The 21,933-nt window shown below is 36.5% G+C and overlaps 1 protein-coding gene across 1 annotated transcript in view; it reads right to left on the reverse strand.

The window, feature by feature from the left end:
• Positions 1-21,933, reverse strand: part of LOC148941690 (propionyl-CoA carboxylase alpha chain, mitochondrial-like) — a 144,975-nt gene that overhangs the window by 70,343 nt on the left and 52,699 nt on the right. The gene's annotated exons all lie outside the window — the stretch shown is intronic.

Below are 21,933 nucleotides of genomic sequence, written 5' to 3' on the forward strand. Positions count from 1 at the left end.
GAAATAGAACTGCTTATCTTTCGAGAAAATATTCGGAACTGTGATATAGCTTTTTCTATCTACTAAGGAAAAATTTAGAATTTGTAAAATTGGTTTAAGAAGGATATTACGAAAGGTACTTGTTCTGAAAAGATATAATAAAGCCTTTTGAAAAGTATTGCTTGATCTTGGGGTGTGAAAAAAAGTCGCAAAGTAAAGTTGTGGAGAAAAAGATAACTACTTCAACTTGTAAAAATAGTTTAGGGAGGACATTAAGAAAAAAAAACTTGTTCTGAAAAGATATAATAAAGCATTTTGGAAAGTATTGCTTGATGTTTGGGTGTGCAAAAAAGTCGTAAAGTAAAGTTGTGGGGAAAAATATAAGTACTTCATCTTGTAAAATGGGTTTATGAAGAAAATTACGTAAAGAACTTGTTCTGAAAAGATATAATAAAGCCTTTTGAAAAGTATTGCTTGATGTTGGGCCATTCGAAAAAGTCGTAAAGTAAAGTTGTGGTGAAAAAGATAACTACTTCACCTTGTAAAATTGGTTTAGGAAGGACATTAAGAAAAAAACTTGTTCTGAAAAGATATAATGAAGCCTTTTGGAAAGTATTGCTTGATGTTTGGGTGTGCAAAAAAGTCGTAAAGTAAAGTTGTGGGGAAAAAGACAAGTACTTCATCTTGTAAAATGGGTTTAGGAAGAAAATTACGTAAAGAACTTGTTCTGAAAAGATATAATAAAACCTTATGAAAAGTATTACTTGATGTTGGGGCACCCAAAAAACATTATAGTAAAGTTTTGGGGGAAAGATAAGCACTGAAACTTGTAAAATTGGCTTAGGATGGATATTAAGTAAATAATTTCCTCTAAGAAGGTATAATAGTACCTTTTGAAGAGTATAGCTTGAAGTTGAGGTGTGCAAAAAGTTACAAACTAGTTTTGTGGTGAAAAAGGTAAGCACTTCAACCTCTAAAATTGGTCTAGAAAAGACATTAAGAAAAGAACTTATTCTGAAATGCCATTAACAAACAATACTTAGTGTTGGGGTTGTTACGAAGATCGTAAAGTAAAGTTGTGGGGAAAAGAATAGCTACTTCAACTTGTGAAATGGGTTTAGGAGGAACATTGAGAAAGGAACTTCTTCTGAGATGCCTTTTGAAAAGTACTGCTTGGTTTTGGTGCATTCAAAAAGCTGTAAAGTAAAGTTGTGGGTGAAAAGGATGGGTACTTCAACTTGTAAAATGGGTTTAGGAATGATATTAAGAAAGGAACTTGTTTTGAAAAGATATAATAAAGCCTTTTAAAATTTCGGGGCCCTTCTGTGTACCAAGTGCACAAAAAAAGTATTAAAAAATGGGGAAGGGGTTCTTTGAGGGCCCGGGGGGCCTTTGGGGGTCCGGGGGGCCCTTGGGTGGCTGAGTGGTCCTTTGGGAGCCCGGGGGATCTTTGGGGGCTGGGGGCTTTCTTCGAGGTTGGGGTAGGGGGATCGGAGCCCTTTGGGGCTGGGGTAGAGGACCTCACAACACTGTTCAAATAGAACTTGTGTATTATAACGTCCACAGAGTTTCACCCCATATCATCTTCTCAATCATCTTCTAAAATGTCTCTAACTGTTTCGCCCAAATAATTCCCTAAAATGTCTAAAACAGTTTCATCCAAATAATTCCTAAACGTAATTTCTGCGAGTTCCTTTTGTTTTGGCATCCCTGCGCTGTCACATTTGAAATTCCCAGGAAACCCTATCCCGCGTTAATCTCTTCATCTCTAAGATCAAAATATCTCTTCCTCACCGTTAATGCGCATTTGCAAACTTCACCTAGAAAAAATTCTCCTTGACGAGCACCAAAGACATTAATAAACTTCGCCCGGAAACAATTCTCCTGGACGAACTCCAAAGACATTAACAAACTTTGCATAGAGACAATTCTCCTTGAAAATAAATCAAAGTGGGAAAAATCCTTTTTTTTCATTCTCAGTGACAAAAACCATAAAAACATGCATAAATTGCTGTTGACAACCATTAAACACCCTTCAATTGTTTTTTACATCCAAGAAACATCCAACAAAGTGAGAAAAATCCTGTTTTTTCAAGTGAGAAAAATCCTGTTTTTTCATTCTCAGTGAGAAAAACCATCTCCCTAGGGACTCTATGCCCATATATGGAGTCCTGTCACGAGTACTAGATCAATAAAATTCCCAATCGACTACGCAATCAAGTTCTCGGAAATCCATTTCTCCTTCGATTACGCAATCAATTTCTCAGAAATCCATTTCCCCTAGGGAGTCTATGCCCATATATAGTGCCCCATCACGAGCTCATGAGGTTAGGCTAGGTTACGCAATCAATTTCTCGGAAACGTGTTCTCCCTGGGGATTCCATGCCCATGTATGGTGCCCCGTCGGACTGACAGCACAGGTGTTCTCCCTAGGGACTCTATGCCCATATATGGTGTGCTGTCACGAGTCGATAGGTCATTCCTACTCGAGCTCCGATCTCCGTTGGGGGCTAAAGTTTTTTTTGCATCTTTATATGAATTAAATAAACAAATTCAAATTCAATACGTCAGCACCACATTTTCATCAGTATTGGCACTTGTAACCTGAAAAAAATAAACAAGCCTAATTAGCTAAATTTAAAAATATCTTTTATCCGTGAAAATTCAAATGTTAACCATCTGTTGATAGAAAACTACTCCTTTTTACGCTGCTTAGTGGCACATGTTTTAAGCTTATTTTTGGCTGGTTCTTGGTATAAATTCTGGGACTAGTACTGTTCATAAGGAGACATGTTAAGAAAACAATTTTTACTTTATAATATGTATAATGATCCTAGTTAAAATATTATCCAAGGGAAGAACCTTTATCCTCACTTCTTTCCTTCTTTTTCTAACTTAAAAAAAATTTATGAAAAAGCCATGCTTCTGACAAACGTTTCTTATGTTTTGAAATTTGTGCCTATAAATTTTTTCTATTAATGGCGTTCATCCTGGCCGTTCTCCCGAATTTATACCTGGTTCTTAACGAGCGTTTCCTTATTAATTTTTGTTTTCTCTAAAAACCGCATACCTGCATATGGAGATCTTTTCCACTAAAAATTGAACTCCTAATTTTTCCAATTTTAAGAATACATATGGTTTTGTATCTTTCCACTTAACCAATTCAAGCAATCAAATTTCACATCATTATCCTTAATTATAATTTTTATTATAATTTTAATTATACTTTTCAAGATGTTTATCATGTTTATATAAGTGAACGTGCGCTGGGTTGAGAATTCTTTGTCCAAGTGGCACGGGTTCCATCCCTGGCGTGGCAAGTTATTTCGCTTGGGACGCGGGTCAGTGGTGTGACTCTGTTAGCTTAGCCAGAGTCCACCCAGCTCTAAATGGGCAGCTGGAGAAATTTGGAAGGTAAGCAGGAAGGGTTTCCTGCTTACCTTCCCCAGTGTTTGGACTGATCGTGGGCAAATTTTGGCAAGGCCTAACGGTGAAAGTGTCACTAAAAAATTCATACTCTAGCCGAGTGTGTTTAAAAATAAGTTGTTTTGAGTTTTTTTTTTTTTTTTTTTTTTTTTTTTTTTTTTTTTTTTTTTTTCTAGGTATGCTTAGTATCTTGCAGTATTGCAGTATTGGTATGATTGTTGTGATTTTATTTATTTTTATTTTTTGTTTTTATTTATAGCCTATTTATTTTTTTATTTATTTTACTTTCTGTGTGTTGCGTTGCAGGTTTGATACACAGTCTCCTTAAGTTATATGATTTTTTCTAAATCAGGCTATGGGAATTTTAACTCCCTTGATGGGCGTTTACTTCAATTACAAAGAAACACCTTAGATGTTTTGAGTTTTATTAATAATTCTATTGGTCAAATTAAAAGAAATTCCCTAAATATATCCCAATGCATAACTAGTAAGTATGTTTCTAATGTGAAGTGGGCTACTAAACGAAATGATCATTTTTCGGTTCTTCAACTTAATACCAAGACTCTCTGCTCATCACTTGATCAGCTGAGGCAGATGGTTTCTGAGGGGTAGTCCGATGTTATCGGATTATGTGAGACTTTTCTTATTTCTAGCAATGAAATGCTTTTAGATATACCCGGTTACAAAATGGAGTAACTAAATCGCAGAAGGATGGCAAAGGGTGGACTAGTAATGTGTATTTTTCCCTATACTGTTCGAAGCAATCTGTCAAAGAATGACGAAGGGGTTTTTGAATCCCAGTTTATTGAAATCAAATTAAAAAATAAGATTTTGATAATTGGTAATGTTTATAGATCCCCCAGTGGATCCGTCCCTTCTTTTGTTCAGGTCCTTGATGAGGTCTTGACTTTAATAGGCAGACGTCCACGTGAACTTGTAATAATGGGAGACTTTAACTTAACTCTAATTGACATGGCTACCTCTACTACGACGGATTTTCTCTCAGATATGCTCACTGCTGGGATGCTACGAACAACCTCTATTCCGACACGTTTAACTAATACGTCAGTGTTTTTAATTGATGAAATTTTTTCGTCTGTTAATTTGGTTCGGAATCCTGTTGTGGTGAGTGATATTTCAGACTATTTTCCTGTAATTCCCAGTTTTATCCTTGAAAAAACATTGAATGGGGACACTCAAGTATCTGCTTCAGCTTCTTTTAGGTTTGGTTTGAATGAATTGATCCGCCTTAGATCCCATTTAGCTGAGAAGACATGGAATATTTTTGGTGGCGATAATGATTTTTGTTCTAAGTTTGATTGCTTTTATGAGTCAGTAAAGGAGTCTATTTTTGACGTATGTGCTCTGTCCTCCTCTACTTCAAGGTCAAAGGATCTATTCCTCTTAATCCATGGATGACCCCTGGTCTTCTAAAGAGTTTGAGAACAAAAAATAATCTCTGGAAAGCTTTTAAGTCAGCAAAGCCATCTTTGAATGCTGCACGTCTTCAGCAATTCAAACTCTACAGGAATGTTTTCAATTCTTTATGCCCAAAGTCTAAATTCCTTTATTATTCCAAAAAATTCTCGGATTGTGGGAAAGATATTCAAAAAGCCTGGCAAGTGATCAATTCTATCCTCAAAGGTTCTTCTCCGGCTCCTTCTATCCCTCCAAGGATTTTAGTTGATGATGTGGAAGTTGAGGGTATTCCATCTGTTCAAGAAGCATTTACATCATATTTTGCCAATTATGGGAAAACCACTGCTTCTTCAGTCAGGTCTTCACAGTCACAACCAGATTACAAATCTTATCTTGGTCCGCCTTGTCTCAAATCGATAGTCTTATATCCGGCTTCTGATGTTGAAGTAGCCAGGATTGTGAATAGCTTGAAGGGTTCTTCGTCGTCTGGCCCTGACTGTATTCCAACTATGGTAGTTAAGTTCATTCTTGCTTCAATTAATTCTCCATTGACAAAGCTTATAAATCTTTTTTTTGAAAATGGGATTTTCCCCAGTTCTCTTAAGCGAGCTAGAGTAATGGTTCTGTATAAAGGTAGACCAAGAAATGATCCAGACAATTATTGTTGTGCATCCTTGCTGTCTGTTCTTAACAAAATTTTTGAAAAGACCATGCTTTCCCGTCTACTTGCTTTTCTAGAGACTAAAAGATTTTTTATGATTTTCAGTTTGGCTTCCGAGGTAAACATTCTACGGAGCATGAATGTGTAGCTCTTTTAAATTTTCTCCACACCGCGCTTGATTCTGGTTTGATTCCTGCTGCTATATTCCTAGATGTCCGTAAGGCTTTTGACTCTTTAATTCATGAGATTCTGCTGTATAAGCTATTACACAATGGTGTAAGAAGACAGGCTCATGCTTGGTTTGATTCCTATTTGTCAGGTAGAACTATCTCCGTAGATTCCCTTTCCCACTTTTCGTCTGAAGTTGAGTTTGGTGTTCCCCAAGGTTCTGTTCTTGGACCGTTTTTGTTTTTGATTTATGTTAATGACCTTATAGTTGCGATTATGAATCAAAAACCTACAGTTTGCTGTCGCCTATGTCATCCTGAATCTTTCAATGCTAAAAAAAAAAAAAAAATCCATCGTTTTCGCAGGATGTGGACACTCTCGTTGCTTTCGCTGATGACAGTACCATTGGTACTGTAGTAGGAACCGAGTCTGAAATGCTTCCCAAATTAGTTGACCCCTTTAAGAGAGTCGTTCTTTGGTTTGATGCAAATTGCCTTGCCCTAAATGTTGCTAACAATGATAAGTCAAGTTTTTTAATTTTTTCCCGTATTTCTCTGGCGTGCTCTGAGTTAACTAATATCCAGCTTTCAAGGGGCTCTCTCAGTAGACCTAAGTAACGATATGTCCGATTTCTCGGTATTCTTCTTGATGAAAACCTTTTATTCAAGCATCATATTGGAATAATTAATATGAAGATCTCGAGGAGTCTCGGAATATTTAGGAAGCTAAAAAAAATTTTTCCTGGATCAGTTCTAAAAATTTTGTTCCAGTGCCTAGTTTAGTCCTACGTCTCTTATTGCCCTACAATATGGATCTCAACTTTCCCTTCCTTTTTTAAACCGTTTTCTAAGGTATCTGATGGGGCAAGAAGGCTAATACGGGTAACAAATTGTTCTACAACTAACCTAACTAGCATTTTACTTGATTTGCAGTCTCTCTACATTATTTTGTGTGCGCCTTTCACTTTTCATCAAATTCACGGTGATGTTCACACAGTCCTTCAAAATACTCCTTCTTTCGTCACTGATAGGTCTACGCATCATCTTCGCAGTACAAGGAATATTAATATTTTATTTACTCCATCAGTTAGGTCTGACTTCAATCCATTAACTGCTTGTCATATCGTTTGGAATAGCCTACCTGAGTCAGCTCAAGAATGTCACTCGTTTGCTACTTTCAAAAGAATCTTAAGAAATTTATTAATGTCTTGATTTTTCATGTTTAATTATATTTTTGTTGATTTTAATATTATTATTTGGGGAGGCGGGTGTCACTAGCCTGGGTTGGAAACATTTGTTGTGAGGGGTTTTGAGTTTGTATAATATTTTTTTGTGGTTTAGTTTCAATTATATATTTGGAATTTGGTTTATTTTATTGGATTGTCCTACATCCTTTTTTTCGGGGGGGGGGGGGGGGGTCTCATAAAATCGCTTTTTGTTTGGGTCTTTTAATTATTGTTTTTTTATTCTCTTCTGTGTTTTGTTTTGTGTTTGTGTGTGTGTTGAGTCTTTGAAAGGTTGAAATGCAATGCATTATATTGAAAATACTTTTATTTGTTTCATTTTTGTTTCTCCCCTGTTTTTACTGGCCATAGAGCCTTACGGGGGAGTTTATATTGAAGTGTATTTTGTTGTGTTTATTGATTGAATAAATTGATTGATTGGGTGTGCAAAAGCACAGGATGGCTGGCCCCCAGACCCCCCATTGCAATTCCTGGCCGAAGATGCCACAAAACGGAGATCAGCACCCCCGGTTTAGAAAGTAGCCTCATATGGGAAAAAAGAATATGTTGTATGCGGCCGAAAATTAAATCTTTATTTTTCATACATCTTTTTTTACATCTTTATACATATTTTTTTTACATCTTTACACATCTTTTTTTTACATCTTTATACACCTTTTTTTTAATCTTTTTTTTTACATCTTTTTTTTTATTCTTTATAAATTTGTAATTTTTACATCTTTTTTTAGATGTAAAAATTACATCTTTATTCTAGTGATAATTACCATAATTCAATCACTCGCTTAGAAATTCCATGAGCATGCAAATCTGTCATCTGTATCTTGAGCTAGGTTGAGACCTCTTTCAGCACTTTCTCTCAAAAGTGCCAAATCCCCTTGGTTGCAAAAAAAAAGCAAATTTAACCGAATACAAAAAAACAGATTTAAAAAAATTCATATGTTAAAGACTCCTTATTTGACACTAATACGAAAATGGTAACTTTTATCCATGTTAAACTTAAAAGCAAAAAGCGATGACGAAAATAGATTTATTCAAATTTCGAGAAAGGGCTTTTAAATGCTCAAAACAGTGGCAGATGGAAAAAAAGGAGACCGTTGGAATAGCCCTTAAAAACCCTCGACTGCAGGTTTTCACCCTTTACAGTAAAAATAGAAAAAAACACATGGGACTTTGGGACCTAGGGACTATGAGACCTTGGAATAGCCGTTGAAAACCTTCGACTGCAGGTTTTCAGCCACCTACAGTAAAAATTGAAAAAAACCACATGGGCGGCGACTTGAGTCCCATTTTTTTGTGCCCAAGGATGAAGGATGAAGGCCCAAGTCTGTCCTTTTCGGCCAACCGTTTATTGCTATACAGAAAGCAGGTCATCCACGGTTGGGGTGGAGGAACATCATAAAGAAAAAATAAGGGAAATGTGATCCTCCTGGGATGGTGTAAAGAGGTGGCTTTGAATATAGTGGGAATGGAGCAGCGTACGCGGCCTCAGGCGGCTTGGTGCTGCACTGAGTTGTTAGTAGTAGTTGAAAATATAGTTACTGTTTTTTATTTAATCATACCCTATGAACCATATTACCGCCATAGTATAAAAATGTTCTCGGGGATCGAGGATCCCCGCAGAGGTATTTCCACTTCTGCTTATTTAGCAATATTCCCCAGTGGCAACCATATTGCCACCCCCAACCTTTTATCACAACCAAAATGCGAATGTAAACTTTTATGCTCCACAGATTACATTGCAACAACATGATAAATATCACACCTCAGGAAACACATTACAGACATGACATAAAATATTATAGGGGATGAAGGGGGATTACACATTAGCTAGGAAATTAGGAGCTAAAAACACATCCCAGATTCAAGTACACTCCTCTCACCTAACAAAACATCCACCAGCCCTCCTAAATCTAAGTTAAGGAATTTATATCAGGATAAATGTCATGTAATTATTGTAAAACAAAGTTCTTTTTGGTAAACTTAAGACTTACACCCTCGACTAAATACAAAGAAAGAAAAGAGAAATAAAATAAAATTGTGGCAGACAAAAATTTCTTTTGTTTATGTTCATAAGAAAAATCTTCTCCGTCTAAATAGAAACTGATACAAGTTAAACGGAAGGAAAAAAATTTACATTAATTTAAATAGTGTTTATATTTTAATTAAATAATGTTTAATTAAAATAAATATATTAATTTTTGTTATATTAATTATTAATTAAAAATGCTATATAAATGTTATATAAAATGTTATATAAAAACGTTATATAAATATTAATTATTAATTAAAAATGTTAATTAAAATTAAAAATATTAATTAAATAATGTTTATATTTATGTTTTATGGATGGCTGGTAGTAAATTTGCAATTCAATGCTAGTCCGTCTGTCTTACGACACGGGAGATGGCACCAGTAAACCTTAAATCAGGACTCACAGCCACACTCACAGCACTCACACAAGGTCTTTGGTTGTTCGATCTTACTAAGCAGCGATTCACATAATTTTGATTGATAAATTATAATGGATAACCTCATTTTATTTATTTATCTTTTTATAATTGACACTGTGTCCCAATTTTTGAGGAGAAGAAAATACGATTCAAAATTGCCAGGTTTTACGAACAGCATAGGACGATACCCAAGAGTCTAAGGGGTTGGGTGTTGATCAGACCTGAAAACACGGGCAAAATTCGCGATTTTCAATTTTTGAAAGATTTATGGGAAAGGGGGGAGAATTTGAAAGACTGTTAATTTTTATAAAATTGACCAAAATTGGGGGAGGGGGGGCGCCAGACAGTGGCAAGAATAGTAATTATTAAAACTGGAAAAATATAGGCTTCCATATTAAAAATCAAAAAAGAACCAGTATTTTAATTTTGGTTAAATAAAAATAAATGTTAAGGAAAAATTGAAGTCTTCTCAAATATATGATAGTAGTGGCAAAGGCAGGTTACAGTCAACCTTATGAATAACATAAAAAGTACGCACATCCATGACGTATTATGCAGTTTTCTGGTTTTACTGTTGTTTTATTTACATATTGATATTACGAACGAGTTTTATTGGTGAGAAATTACTGCAAACAGTAATAAAACTACTAAACTTGAGACCAATTTTGTAAGAAGCATGGGGCTAAAATTGGGCCTTGGGAAGGTTTGAGTGGTACGGGCCGCAATTGCAATGGCAGGGGTTATTATCATAGGCAGCGCGCGAGCGCTGCCTAAGTAAAGAACGATGTTGGCACAATGTGTTTTTTTTCTCCATACCCGGGCACTTCGTATCGAAGGAGTTGTCGTAGAAACTTTGAAAAGAGCTCATTCGATTGGAAATTGGAGTGGTTAGTGCCCTTTTTAATAGTCGAAGGTAATTGGAGGGCAGCTACCCCCCCCCCACGCCCATCATTTCCCCAAACACATCCAATCAAAATTTTGAGATAGCCATTTTGTTCAGCGTAGTTGATTTCCACATAGAAAATATGTTTTTGAGAAGGACATTCCCCCACAACCCTCAGGGCAAGGGTTTTAAGTTATGCCGTGGGGGCATATAAGGTTTAAATAGAAGGCGTTGTCGCAGAAACTTCAAAAAATTCTCATTCGATTGGAAATTCAAAGAGCTAGTGCCCTTTTTAATAGTAGAAAATGATTGGAGGGCAACTAGCCCCCCCCCCAACCCCCACGCCCATCATTTCCCCAAACACATTCAATCAAAATTCTGAGATAGCCATTTTGTTCAGCCTAGTTCATTTGCACATAGGAAATATTTTTTTGAGGAATGCACTCCCCCACAGCTGTCAGGGCAAGGGTTTTAAGTTATGTCCTGGGGGCATATAGAGTTTTTAAAGAAGGCGTTGTCGTAGAAACTTGAAAAAAAAGCTCATTCGATTCGAAATTCAAAGGGCTAGTGCCCTTTTTAATAGCCAAAAGTCATTGGAGGACCCCCCCCCCCACACCCATCATTCTCCCAAACACATCCTATAGAAATTTTGAGATAGCCATTTCGTTCACCGTATTTGAAAGATCTGTAAATTAGGTCATTGAGGATGACAACCCCCTCACAGCCCTCAAGTCAGCTAGACACTCCCCCCAGAGTCTCCAGGACAAGGGTTGTAAGTTATGCCCTGGGTGCATATAAGGTTTTTAATGAAAGCGTTGTCGTAAAAACTTGAAAAAGGGCTCATTCGATTGGAAATTCAAAGGGCTAGTGCCCTTTTTAATAGTTGAAAGTAATTGAAAGGCAACTAACCCAACTCCCAAGCCCACCATTCCTCCAAGCCATTTTGCTCAGCGTAGTTGATTTCCAGATAAAAAACATATTTTTGTGGAGGACACTCCCCCACAACCCTCAGGGCAAGGATTATAAGTTATGCCCTGGGGCATATAAGGTTTTTATTGAAATCTTTGTCGTAGAAACTTGAAAAAGGGCTCATTCGATTTGAAATTCAAAGGGCTAGTACCCTTTTTAATAGTCGAACGTGATTTGAGGGCAACTAACCCCCCTCTCACGCTCCACCTTTTCCCCAAACACATTCAATCAAAATTTTTAGATAGCCATTTTGTTCAACGTAGTTGAAAGTTTTGGAAATCAGGTCTTTAAGGATGACAACCCCTCCCGCCACAGCCCTCAGGGCAAGGGTTGTAAGTTATGCCCCGGGGGCATATAAACTTTTTATTGAAAGCGTTGTCGCAGAAACTTCAAGAGGGCTCATTCAATTAGAAATTGGAAGGGCTAGTGCCTTTTTTAATAGTTGAAAGTGATCGGATAGCGACTAACGCCCCTCTCACGCCCACCATTTTCTCAAACACATCGAATTAAAATTTTGAGATATCCGTTTTGTTCAATGTATTTGAAAGTTCTGGAAATTAGGTCTTTTAGGATGATAACCCCCTCAGAGCCCTCAGTGCAAGGGTTGTAAGTTATGCCCTGGGGCATATAAAGTTTTTATTGAAAGTGCTGTCGTAGAAACTTCAAAACAGCTCATTCAATTGGAAATTGAAAGGGCTAGTTTATTTTTTTAATAGTTGAAGGTGACTGGATAGCGACTGACCCGCTTTCACGCCCACCATTTTTCCAAACACATCCAATCAAAATTTTCAGATATCCATTTAGTTCAATGTAGTTCAACGTTCTGGAAATTAGGTCTTTTAGGATGATAACCCCCTCAGTGCAAGGGTTGTAAGTTATGCCCTGGGGGCATATAAGGTTTATTTAGAAAGTTGTTGCATAAATCTTAGGCACCGAGATCGCGCTGCCTAAGTAAAGAACGGGGACACTCGATAACGAGATAAGAAATGGGGACTAAGCAAAGAGGATAATACTCCCCCACAACCCGATGGGTTAATATTGTGGTTTTGACCTGGGTAGCAAATTGCTATAGTTGGGGCCCAATAATCCTTTTATTAATTTTTTCCTTGACGGCGATGGCCGGTGAGTTGAAGAAGTATCTGTAGAAACTTCAATAGCGAGAAATTCAATTGGAAACCGAAGTGACTTGTGGAATTCCCAATTTTCAAATGTGATTGGAAGGCCACTAACACCCATTTCAGGCCCACCATTTCCCGAAACACATCCAATCAAACTTTTGAGATAGCCATTTTGTTCAGCATAGTTGATTTCCAGATAGAAATTGTGTTTATTAGGACAGTCCCCCTTAGGGTAAGCCCTTAGGGCAAGGGTTGTAAGTTAGGCCCTGGGGGCATATAAGGTTTCTTATAGAAAGCGTTATCGGAGGAATTTTTAAAAAGGCTTAATTAATTGGAAATTCAAAAGGGCTAGTGCCCTTTTTGAAATTCAAAAGTGATTAGAGAGCACCAAACCCGCCTCTAACGTCCCCTTTTTCCCATAACATGCCTAATCAAATATTTTAGATAGTCTTTTTGTTAAACGTAGTTTTAATTTCTGGTAATTAGGTCTTTGAGGATGACAACCCCCCCCCCCCCACAGGCCACAGGGCTAGGGTTATAAATTACGCCCAGGGGGCATATAAGGTTTTTATATAACGCGTCGTAGAAAATTCAAAAAGGGCTCATTCGATTGGAAATTGAAATGGCTAGTGCCCTTTTTAATAGTCGAAAGTGATTGGAAAGCAACTAACAGCCCTTCCACGCCCACCATTTCCCCTAGCACATCCAATCAAAATTTTGAGATAGCCATTTTGCTCAGTGTAGTTGATTTCCTGATAGAAAACATGTTTTAGTGGAGGACACTCCCCCACAACCCTTAGGACGAGGATTATAATTTATGCCATTGGGCATATAATGTTTTTATTTAAAGCGCTGTTGTAGAAACTTGAAAAAAGGCCAATTCGATTAGAAATTCAAAAGGATATTACACATTTTAATTGTCAAAAGCAATTTGAGGGCAACAAACCCCCCTCTCACACCCACCTTTTCCCCAAACACATCCAATAAAAATTTTTAGATAGCCATTGTATTCAACGTAGTTGAAAGTTTTGGAAATCAGGTCTTTAAGGATGACAACCTCTCCCCCCACAGCCCTCAGGGCAAGGGTTGTAAGTTATGCCCTTGGGGCATATAAAGTTTTTATTGAAAGCATTGTCGTAGAAACTTCAAGAGGGCTCATTCAATTAGAAATTGGAAGGGCTAGTGCCTTTTTTAATAGTTGAAAGTGATCGGATAGCGACTAACGCCCCTCTCACGCCCACCATTTTCTCAAACACATCGAATTAAAATTTTTATATATACATTTTGTTCAGCGTAGTTGAAAGTTATGGAAATTAGGTCTTTTAGGATGATAACCCCCTCAGAGCCCTCAGTGTAAGGGTTGTAAGTTGTGCCCTGGGCTATATAAAGTTTTTATTGAAAGTGTTGTCGTAGAAACTTCAAAACAGCTCATTCAATTGGAAATTGAAAGGGCTAGTTTATTTTTTAATAGTTGAAAGTGATTGGATAGCGACTAACGCCGCTCTCACGCCCACCATTTTCCAAAACACATCCAATCAAAATTTTGAGATATCCATTTTGTTCAACGTAGTTGAACGTTCTGGAAATTAGGCCTTTCAGGATGATAACCCCCCTCAGTGCACGTGTTGTAAGTTATGCCCTGGGGGCATATAAGGTTTATATAGAATGTTGTTGCATAAATCTTAGGCACCGAGATCGCGCTGCCTAAGTAAAGAACGGGGACACTCAAGAACGAGACAAGAAACGGGGACTAAGTAAAGAGGAGGACACTCCCCCATAGTCCCCAGGGCAAGGGTTTTAAGTTATGCCATATGGGCATATAAGAACGATATTAGCATAATGTATTATTTATTTATTTTTTCCTTTAGAGTAGGGCACTTTGTATTGAAGAAGCTGTCGTAGAAACTTCGAAATGTGCTTATTCAATTGGAAATAAGAGTGGTTTGTGCCATTTTAAATAGTCGAAAGTGATTAGAAGTTGACTAACACCCATTTCAAGCCCACCATTTCCCGGAACACATCCAATCAAAATTTTGAGATAGCCATTTTGTTCAGCATAGTTGATTTCCAGATAAAAATTGTGTTTTTTAGGACAGTCCCCCTTAGGGTAAGCCCTTAGGGCAAGGGTTGTAAGTTATGCCCTGGGGGCATATAAGGTTTTTTTATAGAAGGTTTTGTCGCAGGAACTTTATAAAAGTATCATTTGAGTGGAAATTTAAAGTGTTAGCGCCCTTTTAAATAGTCGAAAAGTGATTAGAGGGTAACAACCTGCCTCTCACGCCCACCTATTCCCCAAACATCTCATCAAATCTTTGAGATAGCCCTTTTGTTCCCCGTAGTTTTTAGTTCCGGAAATTATGTCTTTGAGGATGACACCCCCCCCCCCACAGCCCTCAGGGCAAGGGTTGTAAATTATGTCCAGGGGGCATATACGGTTTTTATATAACGCGTCGTAGAAACTTCAAAAAGGGCTCATTCGATTGGAAATTGAAATGGCTAGTGCCCTTTTTAATAGTCGAAAGTGATTGGAAAGCAACTAACAGCCCTTCCACGCCCACCCTTTCCCCAAACACATCTAATAAAGATTTTGCGATGGCCATTTTGTTCCAGGCAATTCAAAGTTCAAGAAATTATATCTTTGAGCAGGAAACTACCCCCCCCCCCCACAGTCTTCAGTGAAAAGGTTAGAAGTTATGCCCTGGGGTTATATAAGGTTTTTTATTGAAATCTTTGTAGTAGAAACTTGAAAAAGGGCTCATTCGATTGGAAATTCAAAGGGCTAGTGCCCTTTTTAATAGTCGAAAGTGATTTGAGGGCAACTAACCCCCCTCTCACGCCCAGCTTTTCTCCAAACACATCCAATCAATATTTTAGATAGCCATTTTATTCAACGTAGTTGAAAGTTTTGGAAATTAGGTCTTTAAGGATGAATTTGCATACAAATGCACATAAAAAATACAAATGAATGTGCATTGTCAGTTTAATATACATATAATGATATTTAGTAATCAAAATGTTAATATTATTTGATTTATTTAAGTTATAAAAGGAAAAACATTTATATTTTTTTCAGTAAAGTGCAAATTATGTTCTGGCCTTGGGAAGGCATAGGGATTTTGAGCCCTACTCATGTTAATTTCAGCTCGTTTTGAGTTTGACTCGGTTATTTATTGTAATTTCTGTTCGTTTTGGGTATCATTTATTTATCGATGCGGATATGTGGTGGTTTCACGCTTGGTAGATTATTTGATTTTATTTTTGCTAATTTTTTGTTTAATGGAGTTCTTTACTTTTCTTTGAAAAACTTATTTCGTGGAAAAACTTTTTTTAATTAATATTTAGAAGGGGTGCTGGATTGAGAATCTAATGGCTCATTTTCTTTCACTGCTATACTATCTCTGTAGTAGCTTAAACATTTGGCACTGGAAAATGTCCTCAGGGGTGCGAAGGAGGGTTCTAATTCGTTTAATTAATTAAAATTTAATTAAGCGTAGATCCATCTTGATTCCCAAGAAAATGCTTATACAATGTCTGTAATATGGGTCCTGGAGATATGAATAATGTCTTTACAGATAGCCTTTGTCTGTAGAAGATACAATGTAAAATCAAAAGATACAAATCGATGTTAGGGAAAAATTGGAATGTTATCAAACATTCATTAGTAGTGGTCAAGGCAAATTATAGTAGACCTTGTGGATAACATAAAAAAAGCACAACCACAACATGAGCATTTTTTTGCGTTTTTTTGCTTTAATTACACAGTGGTATTACCAACCAACAAAAAACTATAAAACTACTAATTGACAAAATTTTGTAAATACTCTGTGTCTATATCTGGGCCTTAGGAAGGGATGAGAAAGATGGGACACAATTGCAATTGTAGTAAGTATCAGGGACGTCACGCATGGGGGAATGGGGGCACCCATCTCCAAAACTTTCCTCTCAGTCGGTAGAATTGTGCCGCGAAGCGCCATTATTTTAAAGTGCAACAATTTTTTTTTATTATTATTGAAAGGTAAATGGGCCAATGGAAATATATGTCGTGGGCTAATGGATATGGCTAGTATAGCTCCTGGGGGCGAGGCCCATTTTTGAAGGTATAAAAAGTGGAAAGGTGAAAAAGGTGAATATTGCCAGAACCAAATTATTGAGTAAATTTACAGTTTACAACATAATTTAGCTTGCATAAAAGTGATTTTATCAATTGATGTCTTTTCTATGCTCGTTTACAATTCAATAATCGTTCTGGGGCTAATTGCATCTTGACCCCTTAAACAAAAACAAATTATCAACCCTAGCAAAGGTTTCGAAAAGTGATTAAAAACATATCATTAGCTTATAAATAAACGATTAAAAAGTAATGTACTCAAAAGGCGCCTAATTAGAACAAAACAATTCCACGTTCAATAAGAAATTCTGATCTAAAACAGTTTTGTATTTTATGTACGTTTTCTCTGCACTAAACAATAGTGCTATCAATAGTAATATCCCATAACAATAGTGCTGAATTTGAACGGTCAGGGAGTTTACTTTTTCAAACCCTAGCAATGACAAAGACAAAGCTGTATTTTTCTTTGCATAAAATTCTTTTTCTTCGAAGCAAGTGCTAGATTACCTGGATATTTCTAATAATTTACTTACTGATATACCTGAAAGCCTACTGATATAACTATTGATATACCATAGTTTTTATAGATATATAATTTTTATAGATAGAAGTCATATAATTGTTACATATGATCTAGAAATCTAGAATTTCTTTGTAAACTTATTGAAAACAAAAGCCATGGAAACATTTATGATTTGAATCTCTGTCGTCAAGCTATTATATGGGAACTGCTGTGTATTAGATTGCTAAAATTAACAATGAAAGATTACAAGATTCGGTATCTAAGTGCTTATCCTATTGAAATTTTACAGACTATTTCCCCTGAACTAGTTGGGTAGGAAATAAAATTATCCCACGTACTTTTATTGTTGATATTTATCAACAACCCTTGGGGCTATGCAATTGTGGTTCCATATTATCTTTGAACACCACACTAAGAATCTTCGATGAGTCACTCAACTTCCAGCGTCTTCCCAGAAAGAAGGTAAGGGGTGTCTGGGGTAGTTTTTTACCCCACCCATCCACTTACGTAACAAAAAGCAAAAACTGTGGGTGTTAAATATTTTGAAAAGCGGTTATTAGAGGGTCGGAATAGCTAACATTTGATAGGGAAACTATAGTGACTGATGATTGATGAACTTTCGATTCATGACTCTTTCAACCTTTTTAGCGGGAAATATAGCGTTTCTACTGGTCGAAAAGTATTTGTTGTCAAGAACGTGAATACTTTTACCCTCCTTTGCCTTCCCATTTTATTCCTTGCTTTTCTAGAAAGCCCAAATGAGTAGCCACAAGAAACTTGCTAGTCATGGAGCTCCATGAAACCGAAGTAGATTGATAAGATCTAACAGACGAAGATGAAGGTCGTAATAGGGATCCTGATTTTCAGTTTGAAGAGAACGTCAAAGAAGATGGAATCGACAAAGAGAAAGCAAGACATAAGAAGAATCTCTTATAGGAATAGGAATATTTGCCCATTGTTTACGTGTAATATTTGCTATTGGGAAGTATGCATATATTTTTTGGGTGAGGGGGGGGATTTTATACAGGTGGGATTTTCCACAGTGACAATTTGTTGTGGGGAGGGAAGTTTTCAGGGGGTGAATTTTTCAGGGAAAATTTTACACTGGTGGAATTTTCCAGAATTCCTACTGGTAGCAACCAAACTGCCATATTCTTCTAAAAGTCTCTCACCTCCCTTCACACTCCCTTTTGTACTTTTTTTAAAGCAGCTATATAATGTTCTATGAGATCCATCTCTGCTTTAAATTAAGAAAAATAATTAATTTTTTGGCATCCCTGCTTTCAACAAAAAATTCAAGATATTATCATTTAAATATAATACTTCCCTACCCCCCCCCCTCCCTCGAATACCACCTTGATAGGATACCGTCTCTGCTTCAAATTAAAAAAATAATTAAATTTTTGGCATCCCTGCTTAAAAAAATAAATAAATTAGAGATATTATCATTTAAATATAATACCTCCCTAACCCTCCCCCCCCTCTAGATACTACCTTGATAGTATACCGTCTCTACTTTGAATAAAAAAAAAAAAAATTTTGGCATCCATGCTTTCAATAGAAAAAAATCAAAGTACTATCACTTAAATATAATAACTCCCTATGCTCCCCCCTCCCCTCATACCAACCGTGATGGGATACTGTCTCTGCTTTAAATTAAAAAAAATAATTACCTTTTTGGCATCCCTGCTTTCAATAAAAATAAAATCGAGATATTGATGTGAAACCTCCCTACTCCCCCCCCCTCTGGATACCACCTTGATAGGATAACGTCTCAGCTTTATATTAAAAAAATAATTTACTTAATATATGGTTCAAACAAACGCGCGAAATAACGTTAAACAGCTTAGTGTTCCTTGAAAAAAAATTGAGGGTATGAGTAAAGGGGTACAAAGACAACAACAAAAATGTCGAAATTATTCAGATATACCTCAAATTATTGGAAAACTGAGTCATAGATTCGCCATGGCATTCAATAAGATCAAAAGAATCTAATTAAAAGGGAGCATACACAAAAACCAAATTAGGCCAGTAGGCTATGAGAAATTGCAAAATACCAAAGACAATGAAAAAGTCCCAATGGGGGGCCCCGGGTCTATCAAAATATTTCAATGGTTCCCAGGGAATTTGATATCATTTTCTTCCGTCTCCACCTTAAATGAAAAAAAAATTATTATCTTTTTGGCATCCCTGTTTTCAATAAAAAAAATTAGGTATTATCATTTAAAAATGATAGCCCCCTATCCCCCTCCCCTATAGACAATAATTTACAATTTTTTTATGAATCATATTTTTGGGGTAACTTCCATTTCGATATTTAATTCCCCCACCTTGTACATAGCTTAGTCTATAGCTAAATTTTGTTTCATTAGAAGATTTTTTTTTGGGAGGGGGGGGGGAATTTTTCAGAGAGAAGATTGTATTTTCCTTAATCTATCAGGCGTTCAACAATTGTGTATTAAACATTAAGGAAATATTATCTAAAAAAGAAAAACCAAATTATGCAAACTTACAATTCAGCTGTAGAAACAATCTGTCGACTATCAATTTCAAAATTCAACTGAAGCTGTAGTCAAATTCTTGACTACAAATCATGAAAGAAATAGCATTTGGGAAACTGCATTCCAAATGATTTAATTTCATTTCATAAAGAGGATATTTTTTTTGTCAACATATGAAGAACTGTGTATATTGCAATTGCATCTGTCTGGTTTTTATGCAGAGTAACAAAAGAGACGAAAATTAACGAACAAGAGAGTAGTGAGGAATTTGGCATGGAAAGTCATTGGCGATAAATCGCAAGGGGTGGCACCGTGATTGGGTGATTTTCGGGAAACCAAATTTTTTTTCGGGCTGACACATAGATTTTCTGGGAAATACCTGAAAATACCCTGCTTCATTTCTAATAAGGAAAATCGGAATACTAAGCCACACGAGAAAGAAAAGCTCCGACTTTGCGGTTGACGTAATAAAGAATTGCCATAAAATTAATTCAAAGTCAGCCGAACGCCGCCGCCTCTGCCGGCGGTGGTGCGCCGTTCGTTTGTCTTTTTTCAGTATACATCCAGATCGTTTCAAGCTAGCGTGATTACATTTACACACGCTCTCAACGCCATCTTGTGGCAACTGAGCTGCAGTCTTATGCAAATAGAAAGTTATCTCCGCTCCGGATCGTACTAAGAATCTCATTCAGGTTTGACGAAGCACCAGACACCTTGAGGAAGCACCAGAGCTAGGACTACTAGAAAGTATTATCAAACAGAAGATTGAAGACCTAAGAGATCACCGAACAACAAAGCTCTGGCTGCAGTACCTTGACAAGGATGAAAAGCTTCTCAAGTTTATACGTGCCGAGAGACTGGGCCTATGGGACCTGCATTTGCAGGTTGCAGCAGAAATGCTTCCCCGCCTAGCCGCATCTGGGCACAACCTTTACGTGAAACCTGTCTGGTTGTACATCCAAGAGATGACTAAACTTCCCAGTCGTCACCCAAAAATGTTTCAGATGTTCAGTTAGCAAGGACACACGATTAGAAGCTCAGATCAGCGCTGGGCCGGCCTCTCAACAGACTTAGTTATTGAACAAGAGTACATGCGAAGCCTAAAGACATCGAGAGGACTCGCTGGTGGTGGTGGCATGACTGAAGAACAGAGAGCGATTTGGGTCCTATCGAGGCCGGCGTGTCTTGTGGTCAACCTGTTCTTGCAGAACCTGACGAATATCGACTACTCTACAAGCGAGCAGCATCGATACTTGAGTCTGAACAGACAAACCCGTGACTTTGAAGATACCACAAAGTTGGTCGATTTCTTCAAAGTGTCATCCCCATTCAAAATCAATGTACACAAAAAAGAGATATCATGGTTATCACTTAGTTTTTTTTGCCAAAAATAGCGAAATTTTCCTATTTTTTTTCACTAAAAATGGATTTCTTCATTTTATTTGACGCTTATAAGAAAACCTGACGTCAGAAACAGTTTTGGCTCTCGGTTCTGATACAGATAGACGTATCAACCACTCATTTCGTGACACTTCATTTTTTGATGAAAAATAAAAATTAATATAACAAAAATAGCAAAAAAAACAACGGATTAGAGATGGATATTTTGGATATGTTGTTCAGCGCTTTTTTCTGGTCTGGATGGTGAAGAAAGCATTACTTTATCAATTTGTTCCTGGTTCAGGCATTTTTTTTTCCCGTATTATTACTGTGCTGTTATCAATGAAATCCAAAACACAAGGAAATTTCACCAAAAAATGTGATTGTATTTTCTGCAAAAGAAGTTCAAAGAAAAATAAAAGATAAAAAGTATTTTTATTTAGATAGATAGAAAACACTAACATAAAAATAACAGAAAATTTTTTTTTTGCCCCACTTAACTAACAGAAATCTAAACTAGTGTATTTGATAAACATATCCAATCTTCCAACCTTAATAATACATATAATGGCAGCTATTCAATTTAAAATTACTACTTTATTTTAGTACATTTATTATCTTATTTTACATTTATTATATTTGTTAAATATGATATTATATCTGTTAATTATGTATTTATTATATTTTATCTATTTATTCACTTAAATATTCGTTTAAATTTATTTTATTAATATAATAAATCATACCTGAACATCGGTTGGGAGTGGGGAAATCCCCCTCCCCCCCATTGGGAATATGGGCTAAATTTATGGTCTGTATTTACACAAAAACTAAATATTTTACAGAAGCCTTCTTTCAATTTTTACATTGGAAGAGCAATATTTTCATGAAAATATGTTTTCTAATTAAGGCATGGCACATATATTTCTACTTTCATTATTCACGTAAAACAATATCGTCTGATTCTAACGCATCTCTTACTTCATATAACTGGTAACTGTCTGTAACTCCTAGCCATTCAATAATGTGGAAAAAATCATGTGATATTATTACTTGACGCGACTATTTCTGTGGGGTATATTTGTATTTAGACAATTGATTTACA

The sequence above is a fragment of the Artemia sp. Qi Xiang Cuo genome, chromosome 18 (genome assembly GCF_049724085.1).
Source record: "Artemia sp. Qi Xiang Cuo chromosome 18, ASM4972408v1, whole genome shotgun sequence".
NCBI classification, from domain to species: Eukaryota; Metazoa; Arthropoda; class Branchiopoda; order Anostraca; family Artemiidae; genus Artemia; species Artemia sp. Qi Xiang Cuo.